This window comes from Triticum dicoccoides, chromosome 6A (assembly GCF_002162155.2).
Source record: "Triticum dicoccoides isolate Atlit2015 ecotype Zavitan chromosome 6A, WEW_v2.0, whole genome shotgun sequence".
In the NCBI taxonomy this organism is placed as follows: domain Eukaryota; kingdom Viridiplantae; phylum Streptophyta; class Magnoliopsida; order Poales; family Poaceae; genus Triticum; species Triticum dicoccoides.
In genome coordinates, this window is record NC_041390.1 from 469,026,861 (window position 1) to 469,035,898 (window position 9,038).

Sequence of the window (9,038 nt, forward strand, 5' to 3'; positions counted from 1 at the left end):
AAGTAAGAATACTTCCGTTCATCCTATAATATTTAAAACTAGATTAGTAATAATTGTAGGGGAAATGGGTTTATAGCAACATAGAAAATCACCAATGCTTATTTTGAAAAACTAAAGAAACATGTTAATTATGACATATCTTCTCAAAAAGATCAATGTGCAAATGAATTAATTGCTACTGAGACAACAACCAAATTCTGGAACATCAAAAGCTATAATTAACTACAACAATGCTACAAGTTCTTACTCATGTATAGTAAATAAAAATTGAACATTTTATGAGGAAGGTAAATATAACTGCAACAACATAGCGACAGTGTTTGGATGACAGCAAATTGATACTAACAGGTGTGTACATGCACAAATTTAGTAACATAGAACTAATAGCACTAAGGCCGTCCACTATGTATGGCAAAACTGGTGTAAAGACAACTGTTGCTACATCTCGCACCAGTGCCCTGAACTGGCGAGCCGATGCAGCGGAAAAAATCAGGGACCCAGACGCCGGAGCATGTAGTTTCTCCGATGCCCAGTTCCTTCGTGCCATAAAGATTTAATATTTTACTTCTTGGCTGCTTGGATGTGTGGACCAAAGTTGGCTACACAAACTGCTGAAGTGGTGCCAAATAATTTTCTAATGGCACCGCTGATGAGATGGCAACAATTTAAGATACTAGGTACAAACTGTGACACTGTCTTAGGATGCGTTTGGTTGAAGGTGTGGTATGAATGGGTTGGGACCGTGACAGTGTGTGAATCTCATCTAACAAATGATTTGTAACAACTAAAGATGGTCTAACCTTCTCTGCACATGCCAGAAACTTCCTCCCACTATCCACAGATTCAAACGCAACTAGCTTCATGCATGGAGATTGATGGTGACAATGAGCAGATAGATCTTCAGCCACCCCGCTCCATTCGTTGCCACTGATAGTCCTAGGGAGCTACAAGAGGAAGAAATGACTCAAATCGACCGCTGGGTAAAAATCCTCCATTCCAAGTCATAGCCCGAGAGAGAGAGAAGAGAGGCATACCCGGGTGGTGAAGGAGTCGTTGCCGGAGGAGGAACCGCTGGAGAGGTCTTTGAAGAAGACCATGGTGACCCGGTGGTAGGATGCGAGACGACGAGAGTGAGGAAGAGGCTATAGCTTAGGAAGGAAAGAAGGAAGGAGGAAACAGGGGAAATGTGACTTGTGGTTGGGAAGAAAAGGGGTGGGGAAGGGAGGAGGGGGCGGGGGTAGATATTTTTGTTGGGGAACGTAGCATGCAATTTCAAAAATTTCCTACACTCACGCAAGATCTATCTAGGAGATGCATAGCAACGAGAGGGGGAGAGCATCTTCATACCCTTGAAGATCGCAAATCAGAAGCATTTATCAACGCGGTTGATGTAGTCGTACACCTTCACGATCCATCCCGATCAAGTACCGAACGTATGGCACCTCCGCGTTCAGCACACGTTCAGCTCGATGACGTCCTTTCCTTCTTGATCCAGCAAGACGGGTGAAGTAGTAGATGAGTTTCGGCAGCACAACGACGTGGTGACGGTGTTGGCGAAGAACAATCTCCGCAGGGCTTCGCCAAGCACTACGGAAACTATGATGGAGGATAAACTAGAGGGGACGGGGTTGCCGGCAAACGGCTTGGTTATTCTTGATGTGTTCCAGGTGCTAGCCCTGCCCCTCTATTTATATGTTGAGCCCTCGGGTCGAAACTTGGAGTAAAAGCCTTCTCAAAGTCGGTTTTGCCTGCAAGGGAGAGTCCTACTCGGACTTTGAGGACCAGACGCCACAGTCCTTGGCGTCTGGCCCAAACACCATGGGCCTCGGTGTCTGGCCCAGGGCCAGACGCCAAGGTTTCCGGCGTTTGCCCCCCGGCCTCCGCAAAACTCCTTTTGCACCGACCTAAAGCCTCAAGGGCTTCACCCCTTGGCCGAACCATATCATCCTATATATCAATCTTTACCTCCAGACCATTCCGGAGCTCCTCGTCATGTCCGTGATCTCATCCCGGACTCCGAACAACATCAGGTCACCAACATACATAACTCATATAGTACTATATCGTCAACGAACGTTAAGCGTGCGGACCCTACGGGTTCGAGAACTATGTAGACATGACCGAGACACCTCTCTGGTCAATAACCAATAGCAGAACTTGTATGCCCATATTGGTTCCTACATATTCTACGAAGATCTTTATCGGTCGAACCTTATGACAACATACATTATTCCCTTTGTCATCGGTATGTTACTTGCCCGAGATTCGATCGTTGGTATCCTCATACCTAGTTCAATCTCGTTACGGACAAGTCTCTTTACTCGTTCCGTAATACATCACCCCGCAACTAACTCATTAGTCACATTGCTTGCAAGGCTTATAGTGATGAGCATTACCGAGAGGGCCCAGAGATACCTCTCCGATACACGGAGTGACAAATCCTAATCTTGATCTATGCCAACTCAACAAACACCATCGGAGACACCTCTAGAGCATCTTTATAATCACCCACTTATGTTGTGACGTTTGATAGCACACAAAGTGTTCCTCCGGTATTCGGGAGTTGCTAATCTCATAGTCAGAGGAATATGTATAAGTCATGAAGAAAGCAATAGCAATAAAACTATACGATCATTATGCTAAGCTAACGGATGGGTCTTGTCGGGGGGATGGACCCCGGGCAGGCAACGAAACCCGAATCCTTTAAAAAACAATGGGGCCGGCATCGCCCCTCAAGACGGCTCGCGCTCGGCCGAGTCACTCGACCCGGCCAAGCCCCATCAACCCGGCCTAATCCGTGAGACTTCTCCAACAAGCTAGCCCAGGGTGGCTGAGCCTGGCGCACCAAGACTTACTCAACAAGCCAACACCCCTTGGCGTGTACTCCAACTCGACCAAGGGTCAGCGGCCGTCCCATCCCACCCGTACGATGGGATGAGTCGCCACCAACAAATGACCAAAGCCATAGTGTCCTGCCCATGCCTTTGGTTAGCCGGACGAGGCAACAATGCTCCCACCTACCCGCTGACCAAGCTCGGCATGGCAACAGTGCACCCGTCGTCACCCATGACGCCAGCAAGTGGCGATCTGACAGAGCACCACTGTAGCCGACTCGACTCGGCCACGCCCTGACGATTGACAAGACGGCCAACAGTGCTACCGTACCCGGCGAGCCCCGCGCCCAGGGAACCCGGCGAGACCTGGTACCGGCGGGTCCCAGCACCGGGTCCCCAGACGCTGACAACCTGGCCCCGCGGCCCTGTAACATTGCCATTGTACCCCTGGGGGGTTGACCTATAAAACCTCCCAAGAGGCCTCCATGCACGAGAGGGAGGAACGCAGTAGTAGAACATCCACATACAGGGATGAACGCAGTAGTAGAACACCCACATAGAGGGAGAGAGCAGCCCAAGCCTCGGCCTGCCTTCTTCCTCCCCGATACAGCTCAAGGAGCAACTATGTACCATAACACATAAACCACACTCGACAGGACTAGGGTTGTTATCTCTTCGGAGAGCCCCGAACCTGGGTATGTCTTGCGTCCCGCGCTCGCTCATGCCGACCTCGCCTCCGAAGCCCACCAGTGCCCTCGAGCCTTCTCCTCTCTTTACCCATCCCATGGCATCTGCCGTGCGCCCACCACGACAGTTGGCGCCCACCGTGGGGTAGCTCGAGGTCCTGGCCGGAAGCATGCTTTGGATGGGGCTCTACTCCAACTCTGACGAGCCCGTCACGCTGGCGGACGATGTCATCGACGCGCTCGCTGTCTCCTTCGCCGCGCTGCGCATCTCCGACATGCCTGGGGCCGACGAGTACCCCAGGGAGATGCTCGACTTCTCTGACTCCCCCCTTTCCCTCGGCGGCGGCGTTCCCGCCGGGGCAATGGACCTTTGCGTAGAGGTTTTCCTCACCGACACCGGCGCCGCTTCTTCATCCAGGGCGACGAGGAAGGACATCGAATCTAGGACCACAGCGGGTCGAGCCAGCCCGCCTGACCCCCTGCGGGCCACGATGCAGAGCCTGCGCGTCCCCATCGGCACCGACATTGACGTCTCCGACGTTGCCGAGGCCCGGACCCGCCTCGTTGAGGATCGCCAGCGTCTGCTGGACCTCACCGAGACGCTCGTTGCCATGCAGCGCCGCCTCGACTCCGCTCAGCTGAAGCGCAACGCAGCCTACGGCTTCACGCCGGACGCGCCTGAGCCAAGCCGTGTCGCCGACGTGCGAGCCCGTTGCGGCGCGATTGAGCGCGCCTTCGACGCCATCCCTCCCATCTACGAGACCCTCGTGAAGAACATGCGTGCTGCCCAGGCGGCCGCGGTCGTCCTGGACCAGCTCGCGGGCGAAGAGCTGTAGGACCGCCTCAAGAGGGTGAGCGACCTCCTCGCTACAGCTAACGCATAGCAGGACCGCCTCAACCAACTCGTCAAGCCGGCCGGATCCGGCTCCACCCGTGTCGCTGGACCCGGCGATTTCTAGCACACGGCATCCTCCCCGCCCGGCGAAGCACACTCCGGCCGCACCCCGACCCGGCGCAACCCCACCCTGACGACCGCCGTCGGTTTGGGCGACGAGCCGACCTCAGAGGCCCTGAAGGAAATATGCCCTAGAGGCAATAATAATGTTATTATTTTATTTCCTTATATCATGATAAATGTTTATTATTCATGCTAGAATTGTATTATCTGGAAACATAATACTTGTGTGAATACATAAACAAACTAAACGTCACTAGTATGCCTCTACTTGACTAGCTCATTAATCAAAGATGGTTATGTTTCCTAACCATAGACATGTGTTGTCATTTGATTAACGGGATCACATTATTAGGAGAATGATGTGATTGACATGACCCATTCCATTACCTTAGCACTCGATCGTTTAGTATGTTGCTATTGCTTTCTTCATAACTTATACATGTTCCTATGACTATGAGATTATGCAACTCCCGTTTGCCGGAGGAACACTTTGTGTGCTACCAAACGTCACAACATAACTGGGTGATTATAAAGGTGCTCTACAGGTGTCTCCAAAGGTACATGTTGGGTTGGCGTATTTCGAGATTAGGATTTGTCACTCCGATTGTCGGAGAGGTATCTCTGGGCTCTCTCGGTAATGCACATCACCTAAGCCTTGCAAGCAATGCAACTAATGAGTTAGTTGCGAGATGATGTATTACGGAACGAGTAAAGAGACTTGCCAGCAACGAGATTGAACTAGGTATTGAGATACCGACGATCGAATCTGCGGCAAGTAACATACCGATGACAAAGGGAACAACGTATGTTGTTATGCGGTCTGACCGATAAAAGATCTTCGTAGAATATGTGGGAGCCAATATGAGCATCCAGGTTCCGCTATTGGTTATTGACCGGAGACGTGTCTCGGTCATGTCTACATTGTTCTCGAACCCGTAGGGTCCGCACGCTTAAGGTTTCGATGACAGTTATATTATGAGTTTATTAGTTTTGATGTACCGAAGTTAGTTTGGAGTCCTGGATATGATCACGGACATAACGAGGAGTCTCGAAATGGTTGAGACATAAAGATTGATATATTGGACGGCTATATTCGGACACCGGAAGTGTTCCGGGGAAGTTTCAGATAAAACCGGAGTACCGGGGGGTTACCGGAACCCCCCGGGGGGTTAATGGGCCTCATGGGCCTAAAGTGGAGAAGAGGAGGGGCGGCCAGGGCAGGCCGCGCGCCCCCTCTCCCCCTAGTCCGAATTGGACAAGGAGGGAGGGGTGGCGCCCCCCTTCCCTTCCTCTCCTCTCTCCCTTCCTTCCCCCTCTCCTACTTGGACAAGGAAAAGGAGGGAGTCCTACTCCCGGTAGGAGTAGGACTCCTCCCTGGCGCGCCTCATCATGGCCGGCCGCCCCTCCCCCTTGCTCCTTTATATACGGGGGCAGGGGGGCACCTCTAGACACAACAATTGATCCTTGAGATCTCTTAGCCGTGTGCGGTGCCCCCCTCCACCATAATCCTTGATAATATTGTTGCAGTGCTTAGGCGAAGCCCTGCAACGGTAGAACATCAAGATCGTCACCACCTCGTCATGCTGACGGAACTCTTCCCTGACACTTTGCTGGATCGGAGTCCGGGGATCGTCATCGAGCTGAACGTGTGCTAGAACTCGGAGGTGTCGTAGTTTCGGTGCTTGATCGGTCGGGCTGTGAAGACGTATGACTACATCAACCACGTTGTCATAACGCTTCCGCTGTCGGTCTACGAGGGTACGTAGACTACACTCTCCCCTCTTGTTGCTATGCATCACCATGATCTTGCGTGTGCGTAGGAAAATTTTGAAATTACTACGTTCCCCAATAGTGGCATCCGAGCCTAGGTTTTATGTGTTGATGTTATATGCACGAGTAGAACACAAGTGAGTTGTGGGCGATATAAGTCATACTGCTTACCAGCATGTCATACTTTGTTTCGGCGGTATTGTTGGATGAAGCGGCCCGGACCGACATTACGCGTACGCTTACGCGAGACTGGTTCTACCGACGTGCTTTGCACACAGGTGGCTGGCAGGTGTCAGTTTCTCCAACTTTAGTTGAACCGAGTATGGCTACGCCCGGTCCTTGCGAAGGTTAAAACAGCACCAACTTGACAAACTATCGTTGTGGTTTTGATGCGTAGGTAAGATTGGTTCTTGCTTAAGCCCGTAGCAGCCACGTAAAACTTGCAACAACAAAGTAGAGGACGTCTAACTTGTTTTTGCAGGGCATGTTGTGATGTGATATGGTCAAGACATGATGCTAAATTTTATTGTATGAGATGATCATGTTTTGTAACCGAGTTATCGGCAACTGGCAGGAGCCATATGGTTGTCGCTTTATTGTATGCAATGCAACTGTGCTGTAATGATTTACTTTATCACTAAGCGGTAGCGATAGTCGTGGAAGCATAAGATTGGCGAGACGACAACGATGCTACGATGGTGATCAAGGTGTCGCGCCGGTGACGATGGTGATCATGACGGTACTTCGGAGATGGAGATCACAAGTACAAGAAGATGATGGCCATATCATATCACTTATATTGATTGCATGTGATGTTTATCTTTTATGCATCTTATCTTGCTTTGATTGACGGTAGCATTATAAGATGATATCTCACTAATTATCAAGTAGTGTTCTCCCTGAGTATGCACCGTTGCCAAAGTTCGTCGTGCCCAGACACCACGTGATGATCGGGTGTGATAAGCTCTACGTCCATCTACAACGGGTGCAAGCCAGTTTTTGCACACGCAGAATACTCAGGTTAAACTTGACGAGCCTAGCATATGCAGATATGGCCTCGGAACACTGAGACCGAAAGGTCGAGCGTGAATCATATAGTAGATATGATCAACATAGCAATGTTCACCATTGAAAACTACTCCATTTCACGTGATGATCGGTTATGGTTTAGTTGATTTGGATCACGTAATCACTTAGAAGATTAGAGGGATGTCTTTCTAAGTGGGAGTTCTTAAGTAATATGATTAATTGAACTTAAATTTATCATGAATTTAGTACCTGATAGTATCTTGCTTGTTTATGTTTGATTGTAGATAGATGGCCCGTGCTATTGTTCCGTTGAATTTTAATGCGTTCCTTGAGAAAGCAAAGTTGAAAGATGATGGTAGAAATTACACGGGCTGGGTCCGTAACTTGAGGATTATCCTCATTGCTGCACAGAAGAATTACGTCCTGGAAGCACCGCTGGGTGCCAGGCCTGCTGCTAGAGCAACACCAGATGTTATGAACGTCTGGCAGAGCAAAGCTGATGACTACTCGATAGTTCAGTGTGCCATGCTTTACGGCTTAGAATCGGGACTTCAACGATGTTTTGAACGTCATGGAGCATATGAGATGTTCCAGGAGTTGAAGTTAATATTTCAAGCAAATGCCCGGATTGAGAGATATGAAGTCTCCAATAAGTTCTATAGCTGCAAGATGGAGGAGAACAGTTCTGTCAGTGAGCATATACTCAAAATGTCTGGGTATAATAATCACTTGATTCAATTGGGAGTTAATCTTCCAGATGATTGCGTCATTGACAGAATTCTCCGATCACTGCCACCTAGCTACAAGAGCTTCGTGATGAACTATAATATGCAAGGGATGAATACGACTATTCCCGGGCTCTTCGCAATGCTGAAAGCTGCGGAGGTAGAAATCAAGAAGGAGCATCAAGTGTTTAATGGTTAACAAAACCACTGGTTTCAAGAAAAAGGGCAAAGGGAAGAAGAAGGGGAACTTCAAGAAGAACAACAAGCAAGTTGCTGCTCAAGAGAAGAAACCCAAATCTGGACCTAAGCCTAAAACTGAGTGCTTCTACTGCAAGCAGACTAGTCACTGGAAGCGGAACTGCCCGAAGTATTTGGCGGATAAGAAGGATGGCAAGGTGAACAAAGGTATATGTGATATACATGTTATTGATGTGTACCTTACTAGAGCTCGCAGTAGCACCTGGGTATTTGATACTGGTTCTGTTGCTAATATTTGCAACTCGAAACAGGGACTACGGATTAAGCGAACACTGGCGAAGGACGAGGTGACGATGCGCGTGGGAAATGGTTCCAAAGTCGATGTGATCGCGGTTGGCACGCTACCTCTACATCTGCCATCGGGATTAGTATTAGACCTAAATAATTGTTATTTGGTGCCAGCGTTGAGCATGAACATTATATCTGGATCTTGTTTAATGCGAGACGGTTATTCATTTAAATCAGAGAATAATGGTTGTTCTATTTATATGAGTATTATGGTCATGCACCCTTGAAGAATGGTCTATTTTTGATGAATCTCAATAGTAGTGATACACATATTCATAATGTTGAAACCAAAAGATGTAGAGTTGATAATGATAGTGCAACTTATTTTTGGCACTGCCGTTTAGGTCATATCGGTATAAAACGCATGAAGAAACTCCATACTGATGGACTTTTGGAATCACTTGATTATGAATCACTTGGTACTTGCGAACCGTGCCTCATGGGCAAGATGACTAAAACACCGTTCTCCGGTACTATGGAGAGAGCAACA